This window comes from Eptatretus burgeri, chromosome 8, assembly GCF_056783735.1.
Source record: "Eptatretus burgeri isolate ZD-2024b chromosome 8, Ebu_testis_v1, whole genome shotgun sequence".
Classification (NCBI taxonomy): Eukaryota; Metazoa; Chordata; class Myxini; order Myxiniformes; family Myxinidae; genus Eptatretus; species Eptatretus burgeri.
In genome coordinates, this window is record NC_140968.1 from 59,211,928 (window position 1) to 59,234,603 (window position 22,676).

General features: G+C 40.6%; 1 pseudogene; it reads left to right on the top strand.

Moving 5' to 3' along the window:
- The first annotated feature begins 20,945 nt into the window (after positions 1-20,945).
- On the top strand, positions 20,946-22,093 carry LOC147021826 (uncharacterized; annotated as a pseudogene).
- The last annotated feature ends 583 nt before the right edge of the window (positions 22,094-22,676 follow it).

Here is a 22,676-nt window from a genome sequence, read left to right on the forward strand (position 1 = left end):
ACAATATATGAAATATGAGAATACCTTGGACATTAAAGATTTTAAATTCCCAATGCCACTAACAGATATTCCTAAATTTGAGAAAAAGAATAATCTTTCTATTAATGTATATGGATTAACGGATACAAACAAAGTTCAAATATTAAAAATTTCAAACAACTATAAAAATGAAGAAACACACATTGATCTTTTATATTTTAGTGTTGGAAAGAATTCACATTACACATACATCAATAATTTATCAAGATTAATCTCTTCTCAGGTATTCAGAACAGCAAACAAAATATATCCTTGTGTTTATGTCTTAATTCATTTCATACAAAAGAACGATTAGAACAACATTCAAAATATTGTAGTAATCATAAATCAGCTGTAATTACAATGCCTAAACCTGGTGAAAAGATTTCTTTTGAAGATTATAATAAATCTATCATGCACCCATTTGTGATATACGCTGATTTTGAGTGTATCCTTAAAAAGATAAATACTGCTTCTCCTAATCCAAAAGAACCATATACAAATAAATATCAAAAACATATTACTTGTGGTTTCTGTTATTATATCAAATCATCTGTTGGAGAAAAGTATAACAAACTTGAACATTATCGTGGAAAAAATGCTTCACAAGAGTTTGTAAAACGATTAGAAAAGGATTGTATAAGACTCACTAAATTAATGAAAGAAACAAATGAACCGATGAAATTAACCAAAGAAGAAAAATTAGAATTTAGAATGAACAATATCTGTCATATTTGTGAGGGGAAATTAAGAGTCTAAAGTTAGAGACCATTGTCATCTTACTGGTAAATATAGAGGTCCCGCTCATTCCTGTTGTAGTCTTAATTATAAATTACCTTCTTTATTCCAGTCTTTCTTCACAACAGCGCCAACTATGATACACATCTATTTATAAATGAACTTTCAAAAACACCAGGAATATTTCTGCCATAACAAACACAAGTCAAAAGTATATTTCATTTTCAAAATGATATTCACAAAACCTTTAACTCGTATTAGGTTTCTAGATTCTTACAAGTTTATGGGAACACCACTAGCCTACCTCGCATCAAATCTAAACTCCACGGACTCTTTTCCAAATCTTAATTCATTCTTTCCAAAAGAGGAAATTCTCACTAAAGAGGAAATTCAGATTAAAGAGAGAATTCAAAGTAAAGAGGAAACTGTAATTAATGAAGAAATTCTAACTGAAGATGAAATTCTAATCATAAAGAAAATTCGAACAATGAATGAAATTCTAACTAAAGAGGAAATTCTGATTAAAGATGAAATTCTGATTAAAGAAGGAATTCTTACGAGAGGAAATTCAAACAAGGAATGAAATTCAAAGTAAAGAGAAAATTCTTACAAGTAAAGGGAATTTATCCTTATGATTATATGGATTCATTTATGAGATTTAAAGAAACACAACTTCCATCAAAAGAAAGTTTCTATAATAACCTTTATGAAGAAGAGATAAGTGATAAGGAATATAAACACGCACAAGAAATATGGAAATTATTTAAGATAAAGAACCTTGGAGAATATCACGATTTATATCTAAAAACAGATGTTTTATTGTTAGCTGATGTGTTTGAGGCTTTTAGAACACTCTGTCATAATAAAAATTGTTATGGATTAGACCCTGCCCACTATTTCACAGCTCCTGGTTTAGCTTGGAGTGCAATGTTGAAAATGACAAAACAAGATATAGATTTAATCAGTGATGTTGATATGCTTTTGATGATTGAGAAGTCCAAGAGAGGTGGAATATCACAAGTATGTTCAAAAAGATATGCGAAAGCAAATAATAAATATCTCCCAAATTATGATAGTGAAAAAGATAGTAATTATTTGATGTATTTTGATGCTAATAATTTGTATGGATGGGCAATGTCTCAATCTCTACCTTATGGTAAATTAGAGTGGGTGGAAGAAAAGGATTATGAAAAGGCTTTGATGAATATTGTTATTTCTTCTCAAGAGGAATTGAATGACGAAGAAGAAGGTTATTATTTTGAAGTTGATTTGAGGTACCCGAGTGTTCTTCATAATAAGCATAAAGACCTTCCTTTTGCATGTGAGAAAGAAACCCCAAAAGAAAGAATGGTTCAGTGATTATCATAAAAGTTTTAATATTAAAGGCAAATCAACAGAACAGTTATTAACAACATTCTATGATAAAGAGGATATGTTTTACATCAGAGAAGCTTAAAACAGTTTTTGAGAGAAGGATTGAGAGTAGCTAAAATTCATAGAGTTTTAAAATTTAAACAAAGTCCTTGGGTGAAAAAGTATATTCAATTCAATACAGATATGAGAGCAAATACAAAAGTAAAATTTGAAGGGGACTTTTATAAATTAATGAATAATGCTGTATTTGGAAAGACTCTGGAAAATGTTAGAAACAGGCAAAACATTAGATTCGCAACATCTTGGAAAGAAGCTTGAGATTGATAAATAAACCAAGTTTTGAGAGAGAAGAGGTTTTTTCAGAGAACTTTTCTGCAATTCATATGAAAAGGAAAGTATTGTAATGGATAAACCAATTTATATTGGAACAGCAGTTCTTGATTTATCAAAGATATTGATGTATGATTATTTGTATAATGACTTAAAGAAAGAGTATGGTGAAAATGTTTCATTGTTGTATATGGACACTGATAGTTTTATCCTAGATATAAAAACTGATGATGTTTATGAAGATATGAAGAAAAATATTGGAGTATATGATACAAAAAATTTCACCAAGATGAGTGAGTTATTTTCCAAAAGAATGAAAAGGGTACTGGTAAGTTTAAGGATGAGTTGGGTGGAAAAGTAATGAGTGAGTTTATTGGATTGAGAGCAAAGGCATATGCTTATAAGTATGGTGATCAGATTGATAAGAGGTTAAAGGGAATAAAGAAATATGTAATAAAGAAATCAATAACTTTTAGAAATTATTATAATTGTTTGATGAATAAGAAAGAAGAATACAGGAAAATGAATACAATAAGAAGTTATAAACATAACATATATAGTGAAGAAGTAAATAAAAGGCATTAGGAGCCTTTGATGATAAGAGATTTATTTTAGATAATGGAATAGATTGTGTTCCATATGGATATTGTATGATAGAGTGTATAAAATAGATTGCGTTTTAACGATGGGAAGATGGGTTAGGGTTTTTTAAGGGCTACCTGCTTTTTTTCACAATATATAAATGGTTAAACCAAGTATTAATCAAACTCAGAGTGGAGAAAATCTCAGTCTTGGTATATAAATGGAAAACATAATGAATGTGAAAAATATCAAATAAGTCTTATTGAAAAAATAACTAAAACAAAGGTAAATAAAACAAATAAGCGAATCAATTTAAAAAGTAGTACGTTAGAGGATGTAAAGAAAAAAATGAATATCCTTGAATGGACTGAAAACTTTGATGGTTATCAATTGAACAATGAAAAAACAATTTACTATAATCTCAAAATGATATGTGGCTCAGGAGGTAGTCAGATGAGATCATTAAGAGAAGTTTACCATTTCGTAATGGCACAAAAGCAGTATCTTAAAAAATACAAAGATTCAAATGTTTTAGATGGGGATTATTGTGCAAAGAAAATTAAACTATTGAAGGAATTTGAGAATGAACAAATCTTTATAGGTTCAATGAGTGAGCTGTTCAACCCTCAGGTTAAAGGGGAGACAAATAAATATACCTTGGGATAGCCTGGTTATATATATACAAAGCCTGGTGTTGGCTTAGTGGTTAGGGTGGCGGCTTGGGATCCCAGTGTCCCGAGTTCGAATCCCGCTCAGCTGCTGAATTAACACCAGGGGGTTGACTCAGCCTGTCATCCTTCCGAGGTCGGCGAAATGAGTACCAGTATACTGGTCCCGGTGTATGCCCCGGTTAGAATAGGTGTACCATATCCCTGTGTTGTAAGAGGCGTCCAGGAAGGGCATCCGACCATAAAACATTGCCTCACAAAAAGCCAAACCCCTGCACAGCAGGGAAAAACGGATAAAAAGGGGGTTTATTTTTAGGGAAAAAAAAAGGGAATCGCTGAAAATCCCCCATTCATTTACATGGGGAAAAGTGAGCTAGAACCAGTATATTCACCCTACTCCCATTTCCAAGTCACCATCTACAATTTCAATAGAAGAGACGTAATTACTCATTTATGAAAAACATTTTTCGAGTTGCTTTTTTTTTATCCTGAAAAATAGACACAGTGAACACACAGTCATGTTAAAATCTTGGCCTTTAAAACCTTACTCAAATTGTTCTTATGAAGGGGGACAGCCAAATACACAAACACACAAATACACATTGTGTTTTATACGGGTGGAATATTCTCGGTTATTTGTATGTTTAAATAGGTGAACATAGTAAAATATATTGTCATAAAGTTTTCAGGAATTATCATTAAATCCAGGCCCATTTAAGATGCAGCGAAAAAAAATTAAAGGGGACTTTTCAGGTAAAAATTTGATATTTTGTAAAAGAAGAATCCAGAATAAAAATTGGATCATCGCCCTCGTTACCAAGGATTATTTATCCTTTTGCTTTTTCAGTCCTTCAGACATCATTTCATATAATTAACATCAATGACAAATGTTCATGGTTTTACTTTTTTCAATCGCTCGAGCAAACAAAGTCGATGAAATTTAAAATTCACCATATAATATATTGAACTTGTTTTTACTTGTCTTTGATTAATCCAATTTCGGTTAAAGCAAGCATTTCTTGAAATTAATTTTGACCAAAGACTTTCGAATTTGCAAAAGTTGCACCACAGGTGCTGCTCGTGTGAATGTTCGTCCTCTTCATCATTACCTTTCTCGAAAGGTGAGACTGAAGGATTTTGCACGTACTAGGGAAATCCGACTTTAGGAAATACATTAAGAACACTTAAAGGCTTTATGCAAATCATGACGTTTTTTGTTGGACCAGTTTCCTGGCAAAATTGCTTGCAGGGAAATGTGTATTCAGCTGTGTGATTGCGTTTGCCTGCTGTACGCAGACACCGAGTGCAACTGACAGTAGGCAGGATGTAATTTAGGTTTGGCTAGATCAGGGGTCTGTTGGAGGAAACGCTGAAGACAAAGCAATCAATACTAATGGAAAGTCATTTTGCATAATTTAACATGAAATTCGCATGTGCAAAAAAAAAATCTCTTAGTAATTATTAATAATAATAATAATAATAATAATAATAATAATGTGACCTTTTCAAATAGCAAATGCTGATGTTAAGATGACCAGAGTTATTTTTCTTTTCAATTCATAGATACTGTATGTAATAATTCTATAGTGTTAATATTATAGTGCACTCACTTAAGAGCTTTCATTAAATTGGCCTGTAATTGCGAACCAGCTATAAACTGCCACCCTGGTGTTTCAATTGCAGGGCAGTGCATCAATATGTGCACCGTCCATCGGAAGGACGTTAAGCTTGAGGATCGTCTACCAGCGGTGGTCGTTGGTGAACATTAAATATTCCACTTGTTTTCTCATGTACTTCCAGGGTTTTGTTTTTCTCAACTTCGTGTTTATTTTATGATCTTTCAAATTAGATCAGTGATTCAAGTTCTTTGACAAAGGTAATTATCTTCTTTTTACTTCACATGATTTTTGAATTCACGAATTATTTTCTTCCAACAAAATATCACTTTGTCTGTGAGGTGCGTCTTCTGCCTTTTGAGAACGTTGTTCAAACCTTTCGCTGCATCCTTATTCATCGACATTGTTTTGTGATTTATTATTCGTATTTTTCCATTTTGAAATAGTTTATCACAGTGTTTCTCCCTTTGATAAAGGTAAGCTTCTTTTTAGTCTCATTATTTCCTAACTTATGAGGTTTTACGAGGTTTAACTTTGTGTGCTTTTTTCTGTGTTTGTTAGGCCCTGCAGGCAGGACGGCCAATTTTCCGTTTGGTTTGGTCAGTCTATTTTGTATTATTCTATTTTATTTTATGTTTTCAAGTGTTTGGTTTTCCTTAGTTTATTTATTTTATCAATAAAACATCGAATCAATATGTATTTAGTCATTGCATTGACGTCACCAGCAAATCGAATGGATTTGGTCTCCATGTAAAAATAGTTGGTTGGATGCAGGAAAAACCTCTCAAAGGTTGATATGATGCAATGTTAGTACACGAAACGTCTCACATGATTGAAATGTTAGATATTCGAGAATGCAGGCTTATTATATATGAAATATTTTTCCTCACTAATTCACTGCTTCATTTCCTGGTTTATTGACAGAAAGCTCATTGACGGAAAGTCAAAAAAAATTAATCGGTGAATCGACATTTTCTGAGCAAAATTATTTTGAGCAAATGCTCCAATGCAAGCCGCTACTTTGGAGAGAAAAAAAATTATAATAAAATTTTTAGTAAATAAATAAAACTACTTTTTTCTGGTTTTCTTCAAATAATAATTTTTTTTTAATATCATCACACGTCGAGTCTGGCACCAAAGAGCCTTTTCTCCTCCTCCTCACCCCTCCCCTAGTCATTCTGCAATCCCCCACACTCTCTCAACAACCCTCCTTACCTCCCCCCTCCTCCCTTGCCCAACCCTTCCCCTCCCACCCTCTGCACCCAAAGCCTCCTCCCCTTCCTTTTCATAAGGAGTCGTCCTGGTGGAGGAGTTTCTCTCCTCAGGAAAGACTCTATTCCTCACTCTCCACGCACTACCCTCACTCCCCACACCCCCATGAATACCTCTGGCTACGGCTTCCCCTCCACTCCCACCTCATATTTATATGTGTACTGTACCGTCTACCAAACAGTGATGATTCCATCTACACCTCACCATCCGAAATCATGGACCAACTTCTCTGTTCTCATCCAAACTCTCTCCTTCTCATATGTGGTGACTTCAGTTGTCATCATGCCAGTTGGCTCGGTGTGGGTACCTCTCTCACCTGTCATGGCACTTCAGCAAAAGCTTTCTGTGACTCATTGGGACTAACTCAATAGGTCAATTTCCTGACCCAGATCTCAACCAATAGCACACTATCTCTTCTGGATCCGACTGTGACAAATTTCCCTGAAAATATCTGCTGTTCTTCCTCCGCTCCAATCGGTTCTTATGACCACGTCCTTGTCAAAGAGGACATCTCTCTGGCTATTAACAGAGAACCACCTCACAGCCATCGAGTCTGGCATTTCACTCACGCCGACTGGCAGGGTCTCCAAGCAGTCATCAAACTTATAGACTGGTCTCCTATTGCTACTTTCTCCAACATCAACTGATCCTGGGAATTCTTTCAAAGAAACTTGCTCTCCCTCATGAGCAGATTTATCCCCTCTTGTCTTCAGTTGTCCTACCCATCCTCCCACCCATGGTTCACTGAAGCTTGTGACTAGGCAGTTCTCCTGAAACAACTTGCCTTTCTCTCATGGAAAGGAAACCCAACTGAGGGTAATCTCAGTTCCTTCCATAAAGCTCAGAACAAGTATGTATCTACCCTCAGGAGAGCCAGAAAACAACATCTTTCTAAGCTCAAGTCTGAACTCTCAAACCTCCACCTCATCCAAATCCTGGTGGCATCTAATCAAATCTGTTTCTGGTGTATGTTCCCCCTCCATTCCCTCCCTTACCTCAAACTGCCACACTGCTGATACCGCACGTGAAAAACTGAATGCCGAAACTCGGTGTTTGCATCAAAATCTTGTGTCCAAAACCCATCGCTTTCTCCACCCACCTTACCCAGTCGCACCCAACTGTCCATGGACACTGTGTCCTTTTTTCCTGACAAGGTGGAGAGCTTGCTGTCAAAACTCGACTCAGATTCTGCAACCCATCCAGAAGGCATCAGCCCACGTGTCCTAAAAGCCTGCTCCTCTGCTCTTGCTCACCCTCTCTCTGTTCTATTCACCCTCTCATTTGCTCAAGGTCATCTGCCGTCTGCTTGGAAATCAGCAAACATTACCGCTCTGCATAAAAAAGGTGCAAAAACAGATCCCTGCAACTGCAGACCAATCAGCCTTCTCCCAAACATCAGCAAGGTTATGGAATCCATCATCGCTTCAGACATCAAATCCTTCTTCTTTTCCAATGGCTTGATTTCTGATCATCAATTTGGTTTCAGACCAGGTCACTCTACCCTGGATATGCTGTTTCTGCTCTCCCAACAATGGATGGAGGTCCTCAGTGCCGGACATGAAATCAGAGCCATATCCCTATACATATCACGTGCTTTTGACATGGACTGGCACCCTTTTCTGCTCACCAAACTCTCTTCCTCTGGTATCCAAGACCATCTCCACTCATGGCTCACAGACTTCCTCTCCTATCGCAGTCAACATGTGGCCCTAAATGGAGTTCTTTCATCCCCTCTTCCTGTCCAGGCTGGAGTTCTTCAAGGCAGTGTTCTGAGCACTGTTCTTTTTCTGGTTTTCATCAATGATCTCTCCAACTATCTGAAAAATCCTCTTTATCTCTTTGCTGATGACTCCACCCTCTGCCATACCATCTGTCATCCCTCAGACTGGCATGCAGCAGTTTCTTCGCTCACTGCATATCTGGATAAAATCACAAACTGGTCCAACACGTGGAACATGTTTTTCAATCCGGACAAATCTCACACTCTCACTATGTCTCTTCAAAAGGACCGTTTAGAACCCCCCCCCCCCCATCCACTTTCTCAACAATCCTCTGGAAGAAGTCCTTTCTTTCAAGCTTCTGGGTCTCACGATCTGGCCTGATCTTTCCTGGGAAAGCCACATTTCAAGCCTCGCCTCCAAAGTCAGTCGTCAACTGGGAATCCTCCATCGTGCAAAGTCCTTCCTCGGCACTCCTGAGCTCCTGACCACTTACACAGCTTTCGTCCGCAGCCTGATGGAGTACTTTTCTCTCCTCTGGGCTGGTGTTCCTGCCTTCCACCTTTCTCGGCTTCATGCTGTGGAAACCAGGGCATTTCGGACCATTGGCATCTCCCGCGATGAGGCTGAGTCCTTGGGCCTCTCACTCTCTCACCGCAGGCAGGTCAGTGGTCTTTCTGTCTTCCACTGTCTCCTCTCCAGTCTTGCCCCCCCCTGTTCTCTCTGCAATTTGTCCCCACCAAATTTCCACAGGGCGCTCAAGGTCCAGAAACAAACTCCTTTTGGTAAAACTACCAAAATCACGAATCACTGCTTACCTTCACTCTTTCATTCCTCTTTTTTCCTGCCTTTGGAATAAACTTCCTCACTCTATTCAATCCCATTCTTGCTTCCAGGCCTTAAAAACAGCTGATCATCACCACCTCTTATCCCATCCAAATCCACCACCACCATCCCCCATCCAAATCCTTGATCTTTTCTACCCCCGTTAATCCACCCCAAGCCCACCTCCTTCAAATTCTCTGCCTTCCTTCCTGAAAGTCCCTGTAATGTCCATCTTGTATTCCCCATGTTCCCCACCCCCATCCCTCTCTCTTCCACAGATCTCCAAATGTCTCTTCCCTACTGTTTTGTCCTTCCCACTCCCACCCCTCTTGTCTCATGCCCCGCTTGCTGTGTGTTGTGTGTTCGCTCTCATACGAGCCTCGACAAGGTACGCAAAAAATAAAAAAAATGTCTCCGATGGTCAAAAGTTTATCATCTTCCTTCCGTGTGACTTGTGGATTTCGGTTGTCGAATCTCAGGTAGTGTAAGATTTGCTGAAACCTTTTTCGGTATATTGTTGCCCTGAACATAGGTCTGCCAGTTCTAAGAGATCAAAGTTCTTCGAGCTTCTCATGATTCTTCTTGAACACACCTGCGAGAATCAATAGTCCCACAAATGATTTCAGCTCAACGTAAGTGACACGTTTTAATTTTTGGTCATTGGTCAGCATGAATTTCATTTTACCAAAAAGAAAGAAATCACTTCGTTTTGCTGGGGGTCTGGTGAGACCCCAGTAGCTCGGGAATATTGTTTCTAACTTCCACAACGTATTACTCCAAAATGGATTCATGCAAAAACTGTTCATATTGTTAGTTGAATTGTGATAATACTATGGGATGATATCACAGAACGAGAAAAATGATGAAACATTAGCTACAGAATAATCAACAGGAATACCACCTTGGGGGTCCCCACAGACCCCCACGTGCCAACTTAAAGGTTAACATAGTTTTGCTTAATCTTGCACTTTCTCAGAACATATCCACAACATTAAGTGGAAACTTCTTGTCGTGTGTTTTAAATTAACAGTTGAACAATTTATTTAAAAAATATCACACTTTGTAATGTATATCATTTATATAGGGTGATTATTGTTGTTTCTAAAAAAAAAAAAATTAATTCGAGAACCCTCAATAATTCCCATACACGAAAAACGATATTTGTTCGGAAACCCAATATTTTGCGTAAATGTAGCATAATGTTACAGAAAGACGTGACATGATCCTGAGAGTTAACAGGTGTCACATGATTTATCAAGTGACCCGGCAGTGATGTTTAAGGGTTTTCACTCGTTCTCGCCATGGCACTCACTTTGGAAGATCACGTGTTTCTCAGCGAACACTACATCAAGAAAGCTTCCTTTGGGGAATGTGAAATTGCATTTAAAAGTTGCTTTGGTGGTCCTACAAAACCTTCAAAATCAATGATATGGTAACTGGTGAAGCAGTTCAGAAAAACTGGCTGCGTGAAAGTTAAAAAGCACATGTGCTAGCCAAGGGTCGTTACACCACAGAAAAAGAATGAAGTGTGGGAAAAAATGGGAGCAAGCCCGAAGAAATACTGAAACTTAAAAAAAAAATTCTCTACTTTGTCGAGCCTTGTATAAGAGCTAACACACAGAACATATTGTTACGGTTGTGGAAATTCGCATTACACCATGAAGGGCCCACAGGTGAGATATCTCTGTAAGTACATGTGTTGTTAGCCCCACCCGTTGTATAGAGGGAATTTATGTGATTCATTCGGGCTGCGACGCTTTGAGATAGCCGTTTTTCTGCCCTATCTTTTATTTAAAACGGACCAAAACTGCCAACGATGCTGGTGGGTTTTTCGCGCCATTCTTCTCCGCGCTTGGTGTGAGGGAGGAGAAGGGGAGGGGCAGCTCGCTGCCGATTGGTGGATGACCAGCATGAGGCGGTCGGGGTGAGAGAACGCCCCTCTTCGAGAACCCTCTCGAAAGAGGGTGGAGCCGAAAACGAGGGCGGAGTGAAGGGCGGAGCCCCGGGGGATAAATAGTCAGACACGGAAGGAGCGCTGTTGTTGCTCTTGCTCTCTTGCTCTCTTCCTGTCTTCCGGCTTGCTCATCCTCTTCTCTTACTGGTGGCCGCTGGCCTGGTCTTTTGTGGGGCAGTCCCGAGACCCCGCTGGCGGGACGGAGCGTCTGCCATTCCCCACACCGCAACCTCGAGCAACAATGTTTCCCCCCCCCTTCTATCCGCGCTGGGATAGCGCCGGAAACTCCGTCCGTGGCGTCGAGCGGCCAATACGTGCCGGCACGAGGCACGCCGGAGAGGACACGCTTACCACGCCAGGGCACGGTGTCGCGGCCAGGCGCCACCACGTCGACGGACGTAGGAGAGGGACTCGACGGCCCAAAGGGAAGTCACCATTTCTTTTCAGGGTTTTTGTATGGATCTTCTCGCGCCGTGTCTTGTAAAGTAAACTGTGTAAGTGTTTCCGTGTGTCGGTCTTATTCGGTTGTGGCTCTGCATTGTTGCTTTTGTTTGGGTTGATATATGTGCATTTTGACTGTTTGGCTGTATATGTGTGCTCTCTGTGTGTCGTGTGAATAAAGTGCTTGCATGTTGAACTGTGCCCGTTTCGCTTCGTCTTTTCTTTATTGACCCTCCATCCTGCTTCACGTAAGGGGTTCGTAGTGGGCTTAATACACCTGATAATTAATCGGAACCGTTGAGGCCGACGATAACACCACTCGGTTATCACTGTAGCACGGAACGGACCGCTTAAGCGGTTCGTGTCCGGAGTCGGCCTGCGGCGAGGTACGATCGCCCGGTCGACCATCCGCACAGGTACTTAGGTAGATTGAATTTGGCGAGCAACCCTATCCTGCGCGGGTGGGCAATTGACACGGTCGTGGTGGGGTTAAACCCCCACCCGTGACTAGCTCCCGGCGTTGTTCTGAGAGAGTCATGACAGAATTGTCCGTTCCGGTGGGCGAAGCGGCCGCCATTCGAGTCGAGCGGCCGATCGCACGCCAGCGGGCGCAAATTCGCAACAATATTAAAAAGGGAAAAGTAGACAAGAGTGGCAGGAGAGGGAAGCACAACAGTAGGGAACAGACATTAGGAGGTCTGTGCAAGGAAGAGGGATGGGGCACGGTACACATGATAAACAATATGGACACTACAGGGACTTTCAGGAAAGAAAACGGGAAATTTGAAGGAGGTGGGTTTGGAGTGTATTAACGGTGGTAGAAAAGATCATGGTTTTGAGGGAAGAATGAGGGAACATAAGAGATGGTGTTGTACAGCTGTTTTGAAGACCTGTAGGCAAGAGTGGGATTGAAGAGCGTGTGGGAGTTTGTTCCAGAGACAGGAAAAAAGAAGGATGAAAGAGTGAAGGTGAGCAGTGGTTCTTGATTTTGTTAGTTTCACCAGAAGGCGGTTGCTGGTGGACCTTGAGCACCCTGCAGAAATATGCGGAAATGTTATGGGGACAGAGCACAGACCGAGAAGGGGAGGGGGGCAAGGCCAGAGAGGAGTCGATAAAAGACAGAAAGACCACCGACCTTCCTGCACTGAGTGAGAGACCCAAAGACTCAGCTTCATCGCAGGAGATACCAATGATCCTAAAATGAGCTTGATGCAAGGCAGGAGCACCAGCCAAGAGGGGAGAGCAGTACCTCATCAGTTTGTGGATGAAAGCTTTGTATGTGGTTAGGAGCTCTGGCATGCCAAGGAAGGACTTTGCATGATGGAAGATGCCCAGTCGACGACTGACTTTTGAAGCCAGCTTGGAAATGTGGTTTTCCCAGGAAAGATCATGGCAAATCATGAGACCCAAAAGCTTCAGTGACAGAACTTCTTCAAGAGGATTGTTGAGAAAGTATATCTGGGGGGGGGGGGGTTCCAAATGGTCCTTTCGGAGAGACACAGTGAGAGTGAGAGATTTGTCAGGGTTGAAAGATATATTCCAAGTGTTTAACCAAGTCTGCCAAGAGTGAAGAGGCTTCTGCCTGCCGATCTGAGGGATGAGAGATGGTCCGTCAGAGGGTGGAGTCATCAGCAAAGCGATAAAGAGGATTTTCCGGAGAGTTGGAGAGATCATTGATGAAGATTAGAAAAAGCAAAGTGACCAGAACACTGCCTTGAGGAACTCCAGTCTGGATGCCTTGAGGAATTCCAGTCAGGAAGAAGAGATGAGAGAATTCCATGAAGAGCCATGCATTAACTGTGACAGGAAAGGATGTCTGTGAGCCATGAGTGGAGATTGTCTTGGATATGATAAGAAGAGAGTTTGGTGAGCAGAGCGGGATGCCAAACTGTATTGAAAGGTCAGGTTGTGTCTCGGGAGATGGCTCTGATCTCAAATCTGGCATTGAGGACCTCCCTGCATTGTTGGGAAAGCAGAAGCAGCATGTCCAGGGTAGTGTGTCCTGGAATTAATCCAATTGATGATGGGAAATCAAGCCATTGGAAAGGAGGAAGAATTTAATGTCTGAAACGATGATGGATTCCATAACCTTGCTGATGATTGGAAGAAGGCTGATTGGTATGTTGTTGCAGGGATCTGTTTTTGCATCTTTTTATGTAGAGCAGTAATGTTTGATTTCCAAGCAGATGGCAGATGACCTTGAGCAAAGGAGAGGGTGAATAGCGCAGAGAGGGTGAGCAAGAGCAGCGGAGTAGGTTTTTAGGACATGTAGGCTGATGCCGTCTGGTCTGGTTGCAGAATCTGAGTCAAGGTCTGACAGCAAACTCTGCAGCTTGTTGGGACTAAAGGACGCAGAGTCTAGAGACAGCTGGGTACGATTGGGTAAAGTGGGTACAGAAAGTGATGTGTTTGGGACACAAGATTTCGAAGCAAACACAGAGTTTAGGCATTTAGCCTTTTCACGGGCCGTGTCAGCAGTGCAGTCATTTAACGTAAGGGAGGGGATGAAGTGGGAAAAATTGAGGGAGAAAGGTGTGGGGTGGGGGGGGAAGCTTTTGAGAAAGGTGAAGGAGAGATTTGGAGGGGGAAGAGAGTGAAGTTTGCTTTGAAGAGGGAGGAGGCAGCTGATTTGAGAGGGAGGTGAGACGATGAGAGGTGGCACAGCCATGGGACAGGGGGAGAGGGGAAGGATGAGACTAGGTAGTGGTATGGTGAGGATGGGAGTGGGCAGGAGGAGGAACAAGATTTGAGGGTGTGGGAAGAGGGGGAGGTGTGATGAGGGGAAAGAAAGAGCATGTTTGAGATGTTGAGGAGTGTTCTGATTGAAAGAGTGAGATATCTGTTCGGTTGGAAAGGAGCCACAGATGTTTGAACACCATACAGTTTGTGACACCAGAGGAGGAGCTGTTAGTAAAGCAGAGGACAGTGAAGAGGTGCTAAGAGAGGAGTTTGGATGAGGAGCAAGATGGGAGGGGTAAGGAGGGGTATAACAGCAGAGTAGTTTGGAGGAGGTATATTTAATGAGGTGGGGTTAATTGGCACTGATGTTGGACAAAAAGAATGATTGATAGAACACGAACATCAGGACGTGCATTGCAAAATGAGATTTAAAAAAACTTTTTCAAATCCAGAGATGCATTTAAAGACATTAGTTGAGTTGTGGAATAAAGGTGAGTGAAGAGAACGGAGAAAGAAAACGCTACAACGGTTGGACTTTTATAGACGTTTAGCAAGACAAGCCTCATTTACGCGAACTTTACATTAGGTTACATTTATACAAAATATTAGGTTCCTTACTGACCGTTTTTAGTGTATGGGAGTTACTTCGGAATCTCAAGTAAATAAATAAATAAATAAATAAATCTTAAACCAAAGATGAGTTGATTCTGAGTACAAGTTGAGACTCAGACTTCTGGGAGGGAAAAGTATTGACTTGTACACTGAAAAATACGGTTATTTATTGTTTGTTTGGTTCTGGGGCCACAGGACAAGTTATGCTCGATCTTTGCATCTATTGATAAAAGGAGAAGTGTGTGTGTGTGTGTGTGTGTGTGTGTGTGTGTGTGTGTGTGTGTGTGTGTGTGTGTGTGTGTGTGTGTGTGTGTGTGTGTGTGTGTGTGTGTGTGTGTGTGTGTGTGTGTGTGTGTGTGTGTGTGTGTGTGTGTGTGTGTGTTGTGTGTGTTTTATATCCATTGCCTCTGTCGGCTTGTATTTGCATGAAAGGGACCGAAACCGACATCCACGGATATTTCTCGTATACCCTACATTCCCGTGAGTCCGATTTGCATCCAGGAACAGAACAATTATGGTTAACCATTTTGAAATTGCAACTCTTTCATCTAAATGCTGCAAATTATGTTTAAGAGAAACAGTGCTCTTGTTCAGAACACCGGTTCAGCTTGGAAATTGAATGAAACAGAACGATAACTTTCTGCGAATTAGCAATTCCCTCATGCTGTGAGTTCAGGGATTTGTGGGACCTCCCCCCTCCCTCTCCCCTTTTTTACTTTATTTTTATTTCCGACCACAGCTACAAAAAATATGAGAAAGCTGTCATGCTTGAGGACAAGAGAGAAGAAAGTTCACGAGGTTCGTATTTCTATATCGTTAGGGAGATATTAAAGAGGATCCATCAGGAATTCAAATTGACAATTCACACCGCATTGCAAAAGGCATTGCAGAGTTCTTGGCTCTATTGCTAATGTATACTGCGACCGCACTGTCTTTACAGATTCATCTTCGCTGTGCAATGCTTTCAGGTTGTCAGTAATTTCATTTTCTTTTCCCTTTGATGATGAACTGCTTCATGAGATGCTCTAGCGATTGTATAATTTGACCTATATGTGATTTAACCAGTTGACAGGCAGGGTGTGTTAGTCGCTCTGGCAATGGACACCTGGTTTGTGGTCAGGATGGGCTCCTGGTGATAAAAATTTCACTTTTACCGGAATATGAAATGGTATTGTCATATAGTCGGATTTATGTGACTGAGAAGCTTTATCAATGTTTTAAATATTGCACTCGCGTGTTCCATAAGTAATGCGTTACCTGTGCATATTTGGGAAATGGGGTTGGGATGAGTTGCCAGGGTGGGTTAGAGCATGGAGGTGGGGGGTTGATAGGGTGACTGGTCTATGCAAAAGGCTCAAATATACATGATAACCACCCCATTCCCCTTTAAAATCTCCCTTTGTCAAATGGGAGGCTCTGCAAGGAGCATAATTATGAAGGCAAATTGACAACTTGAAAGCAAGCATCTGGCATGCCACATCGTTATCTTGTTTATCAACCTCTACCTGTGTTTTTTTTTCCCCTGATTCCTCTACTTTCTCCCCATCCTACTACCCATTCTCCTTGCCCTCATCTCATTCTTCCAGCTGCGGTGGTTTGGATCTAATTTAGCATCTGACACCTTTTTTAAATTATTTGCATCAATAAATATTTATGAAGCATACTACGAATAAAAAAAATAATTAATTATAACATTTATATTACTCTAATACCCACTGGGACCAATGAGCAAGTCATGAACGCTTCCACAGCCGAGAATTTACCCCGAAAAGGTCGCAACTACAAAACAACTAATAGCAATAGCTACTGTAAATATACAATGACATTTTATACTCGATAGTCTGCACTGTTTCAAAATGCATGCACAATTTAACTCATTAAAATGTATTTGGAAGTCAGCCATGTTTGCACCTTGTAAAAATGTGAGGAATAACACTTTCATTGCAGTTCAAGTGTTACAAGGTCGGAGAACGTTTGTTTGGTATCACATGGGATTCATGCTATAAAATGAGGGGTGGGGTTGGTAGTGGATGGCAGCGTGTGAAACTGCCTACTTTCCTAGTTTCATTTTCCTGTGTCCCTGAATCAACCCCCCATCTTATGATGTATTGTGAAACGCAAATAATGAATTGATCACACAAGCCAAGAAATGGTGTGCAGATGAGCCAACAGAGTGGGGCACAACTTGACGGAATAACAACATGATCGATCATAATTTAGGGGAACGAAGGGTTTAAAATAGATGGTGTACATCAGGTGAAATTACTTCGGAAATAAAATGTAAATGAAAGTCAACGTTGCTTCATGTTGCATGTTTATACCAAGGTGCCAAGAGAAGCACAATGCTCAAGTGTGCAAAATGGCAGTGCAACTTACGATGAAAAAACAATACGAGAAGTACTTCTTGCACCATGATAAAATACCAGCTGCCAAAAACCTGCTGTAGCATAAGGTACAATGATTGGCCAAATACTTTTTATTTCGCAATCACACATTTGAGAGTGCAATAAAAGGTGAACGATCCTTTGTTGAAACCACGTTTTGTAAATCTGACCCACGGGTTTTGACATAAGGTCTTCAAAATGATCTTCGGCATTGGGGCATGGCGCTCATGATGGAGACTGTAAAAACATCAACAATGTCCATATCAGCTTAAAGGTCCTGTAACTCAAGTTGGAAGATGGGCAGGCAGGGTTTTACAGGCACGTAAAAGGCACTGAGCCAGAGTGTGCCTTCTTTCCCACGATGCATGCAGGAGCTTCTGGCCTGTCTCCAGGCTTGGCTTGCTGTGCAGCACGTTGTAAACAGCCCCATCCGTAATCGGGACCCGCTCACAAAGGGGCTAGTGTGCCTCTGGGCGGTGACTTGGAGCTGCCCGGCTTTCCCAATTGTTCCTGATTGATAATTGGTGGAAACCATCGTTGTTGTACAAATTCGACATTTTCATCACCTGGATGAATGTGAGGGGAAGTTTAGACAGGGATGGAGAGCTTTGAACCACTTTGGTGTGCGCACGGCAATGTGGAGTGGACATCGGACGAATGTAAAGCTGCCTGAAATTGCAAAATATCAGGGAAACTATATTGGAAATTCGATTCTAGATTAGCACTTACTGAACCTTGCCTCGCCTGTCTTATGAGCAGGTAAAACAGAGATCGGTTGAAATGCCACCACAACCCGGCATTGTAATTGTTGATAATTTACAACTCATACAGTGCTCGTTTTCAAATCTAATCAATTACATTTGATTTACTTTGACTTTTTGCTGGTGGTCACAACCTGAGATAATTTTTCAAGCAATGGAGATCATCTACACTGAATGGTAATAAGGGTACCTTTCTTACAAAACTTGGTTTACCTTACTTATCAGCTAGCCAGATAACGCCTACATGTATGGTTCCAAATCTGGTTTCAGAATATCCTTGGATTACATTCGAGTGATCCTGTACAATTTAAACGAAAATTAATTCTTATTGTTGCTTTTTCCTGATGATGTTTTGTAGATTATAATAATGCCATTTTCACAATAATTCTGCTTTGTTCAGCAGTTAAATTTGTAGATTATAATAACACCATTTTAACAATAATTCTGCTTTGTTCAGCAGTTAAAATAATACACAGCTTGTTTCGGTAATGAACCCATGCAGACAAATAAGCATGATCATGATTAATTGAGTTTGATTATAAGCTGCATGGATACAAGCTTTCAATTATGTGAACAGCACACATTGCCTGGTTGGCCTTTTTCATGTTCTTATCTGATCACGAAGCTCATGATTCTGGGATTTCAGCTTCAATTTCCAGATGATAATACTGTGCTGATTTACTTAATGTCACCTAATGATCTTGTAATTAATGTAAAAGTGCAATGTTTTCTCCTTAAATCCCTTCCCCGCTGTCTAATGTCAGAAAATGATATCAGGAGGCATCATTGTACTCGTGCGAATATTATATACACACTCTGCTACAAAAGCGTGAACACATGATTGCTGTTGATGCAATTTATTTATGAGACATCATGGGACACAGATGAGCTGCAAACCTCTGACAATGATAAATACAGAATAATTATACATATCAATTTAATTATGATCTAATCACGAAATGCTGCATTGTGGAGAATGTTTTCACATAGGGATCGAATGTGGAAGTAACAATCTCGACACCGGGTGTGTCCACCTCTGGGTATGTATGCAGCAATCACTGCATTGCCAGCATCTTCGCAGTGACCATATGAGCAGTCATACCTGAACCTGGTGAATAGCATTCTACACCTGAATCAGCTTCTGGTCCCGCTCATCAAGGATATGTGGTTGTGGCTGGCTTGGCAAGGTACGAGCATGACGATCAATATCAATGGAATGATTATGGGGGTTTTGGGACAAAGCACCTCTCAGACACTTCACCAGTAATTACCAGTTTCTAAGGCACTCTCACCAATACTTACCAGTTAATTACCCCCCAAAATGGAGAAATTAATAGAAATCAATATAATCATTGGTTTCCTGATGCAAAATTCACAAAAGTACAAAAAACAGGAATAAAATCCAATCTTCTAATCATCCTAGAACTGATTAGATTAGGACATCTTCTAATCTAAAGGTGACAAAAAAGTCTCACATATCCCAATTCTCTCCTTTAGAGCACATTGTTCATTTTCATAATTTGTTTATTATCCCCCATAAATTAATAAATTCCCATCATTATCAACTTGCACAATATCGAATTAACAATTACCCTTTAAGGCAAGATTGGTCAAGAAATCACTCATTCATTGTCACTTCATTCATTAATTTAATCTTGCTCACTTAATTCATTCAGCTCAATTCACTCAGTCATTCAGAAAGCCCATAATCATACTACTCCGAAACCAAGATAACATCACTTCCTCTGTTGGAAAATCCCCTGGTTTGATAACCAGAACCTTGTGATAATGTTGCTCAGCAACTTTCTTGCCTCAGCCGGACAACTCACATACTCAATTCCGGTGACGTGGCAGGGAAACAGAGACAGAATTATTTTCAATATTGTTCTCTATAGGGATGATGTGATTGAGCTTGAAAGTGGTTGGATGTCAATGAAAGATAGTCTGTTGGGAGTTGTTGGTGAGGTATGTGGATGGATAAAAGGACTACCGAGGCACTTGGAAACATGTTGGTAGGATGATGAAGTTGGAAAGAGGATTGGCGAGAAGAGGAAGAAGTTCAAGGAGTGGCAGAAGGCGAAGGGTACGGTGGCAGAAGAGGCAGTGTATGAAAGTTATGTTAGCCAAAAAAGGCTGCAAAGAAAGAGGTAGCAAAGTTGAAGGAGGCACATTGGAAAATGCTCAGAGAACGTTTGGATTTGGAAGAGGGTCAGAGAGCAGTATTTAGGATTGCAAAGCTGATAGCGAAAGAGAGATGCGATGTGACGGGGGTGAGTTGTTAGAAGGATGAAGAGGGACAAATCGTTGTGGACCCAGATGGAATTTAAAGAAGATGAAAGAGATGTATGGAAAGGCTGTTGAATGTAGAGAATGAATGGGATGGGAACTTAGAGAGCAACCAAATTTTAGGACTGGCAGAGAAGATAACTGAGAAGGATGATGAGGAAGTGATAAGGGCAATGAAAATTAGAAAAGCGGGATGGCCGACAGGAGTTGTGGGAGATATGTTGAAGACAGCGGGAAGTTGGGGTGTGAAGAGATGACAGAGATTTGAAATCTGGTGGTGAAGGAAGGCCGCATTCCAATGGATTGGGAACTGAGTACCCTCGTCCCTTTGTACAAGGGGAAAGGTGACCCTCTGGACTGTGGCTCATATAGAGCAATAAAATTACTGGAGCATGGAATGAAAGGTATTGGAAAGGGTGTTGTAGAAGAGGATAAGGAAGAAAGTGGAGATTGACAAAATGCAGTTTGGATTTATGCCAGGAAGAGGAATGACAGATGCGATTTTTTTTTTGTTTGTTTGTTTATTTTTTTATTGTAAGGCAGTTGCAGGAGAAGTACATGGGGAAGAGGAAGAAGTTGTTTCTTGGGTTTGTTGATTTGGAGAAAGCATTCGATAGGGTTCCACGTGAAGTAGTGACATGGGCATTGGGGATGTTGGGAGTGGAGGAATGGTTGTTCAGAGTAGTGATGGGAATGTATGAGAGATCGTGCACAGCTGTAAGGAAGAAGGACGGGAACAGTGGTGAGTTTGAGGTGAAGGTGGTATGCTGAGGTTGTTTGAGGTTGTTTGCATTGATCAGTGGGGTATGCATCAGAGGTCGGTACAAAGTCCACTACTATTTGTAGATGTGATGGAGTTGCTGGCTTGGAGTGCAAAGGAGGGTCTACCATGGGAGTTGTGTGCAGATGATTTGGTGTTGATTGTGGAGAGTAGGGATGGACTGAAGGAGAAGATGAATAAGCGGAAGGAATAGATGAAGGTGAATATCGCAAAGACAAAGGTGATGGAAAGTGGTAAAACATGTGGTGGGGTGGAAAGAACTGGGAAGTGGCCGTGTGCTGTGTGCAAGAAGGGTGTCGGAGTGAGCTCCATTCAATGTACAATGTGTGCTGAGTGAGTTCATCGAAAATGTAGTGGTGTGAGAGGGTCATTAACCAATGTGGTAGCTACATTATTCGTGTAAGATGTGAATAGAGGGAGTTGCAGATGGAGGAAATGTTGAGTTGAATCTTGGAGATGGCGTGAAGTTGGAAGGGGTGAAAACATTTTGCTACCTACGAGACATGCTGAATGGAGAAGGTGGATTAGACTTGGCGACAGTTGCTGGAGTGAAATGTGCATGGAAGAAGTTTTGGGAACTGAGTGGCGTGCTGATGAGGAGGGGAGTGTCGTTGAAGTTAAAGAGAAAGGTGTATGCTACATGTGTGAGAAGTGCGATGATTTATGGGAGCGAGACATGGGTACTGAACGTAGAGTAGCACCGAAGGCTGGAAAGGGTGGAAATGGGAATGGTTCGGTGAATGTGTGGAATATCCTTGAGAGAGAGAGAGAACAAGACAAATTATGAATTGCGGAAGATGATGGGAATAGCGCCTGTGATGGATGTTGTGAAGAGAAACAGGATGAGATGGTTGGGTCATGTGTTGAGGAAGGATGAAAGTGACTGGGTAAGAAGAGTGATGGAAATGAATGTAGAAGGAAGTAGAGGATGGGGAAGATTGAGAAAGACTTGGCTAAAGGTGGTGGAAGAAGAAATGCATGTAAGGGGCTTAACAAGGAGAGATGCAGAAATAGAACAAAGTGGAAAAGATTGTCATGGGGACTGCAAGGTTAACCCCTACTCCAACAGAGAAAATGTCCTTAAAAATACCTGTTGCTTGTCTTCATCTTCTTCCTCTTCTTCTTCTCAACAAATGTGAAGAAGCAAAGTGAAATATTTACACGATGCAGAAACCCCAGAATGGTTTCAAGGAAATATCTGATCATAATATATCACAGAGAGAGATATCCATATATATCAAGAGAAGTAAAAGCAAGATGAAGAAAAATGTTAGTTTGAAGATAAATTAGAAAAAGTACAGAAATAACTTGAAGTACTTGTTGATGAAGCAAGAAATATGATGGACTAAAAGGAGTAACAAAATATTTTTCTTTGTATAGAAAGTGCTTAAAAACAATTTTAAATAATTTTTCCTCATAAATAGCAATAAAATAAATCTCTGAAAAGAAGATTTTTAAAGAATCTTTCTACTACATGAATGTGGTGAATATGACTCATTGTGATGTCTGTAATAAGGACTTCAAATAGTGTAACATACACTTACAATCACATAAACAAAATAAAAGCTGGAATTGTTCCTCCTCCTTCCAATAAGGTACATTGTGATGTCTGCATAAAAGACGTAAAAACAAAATTT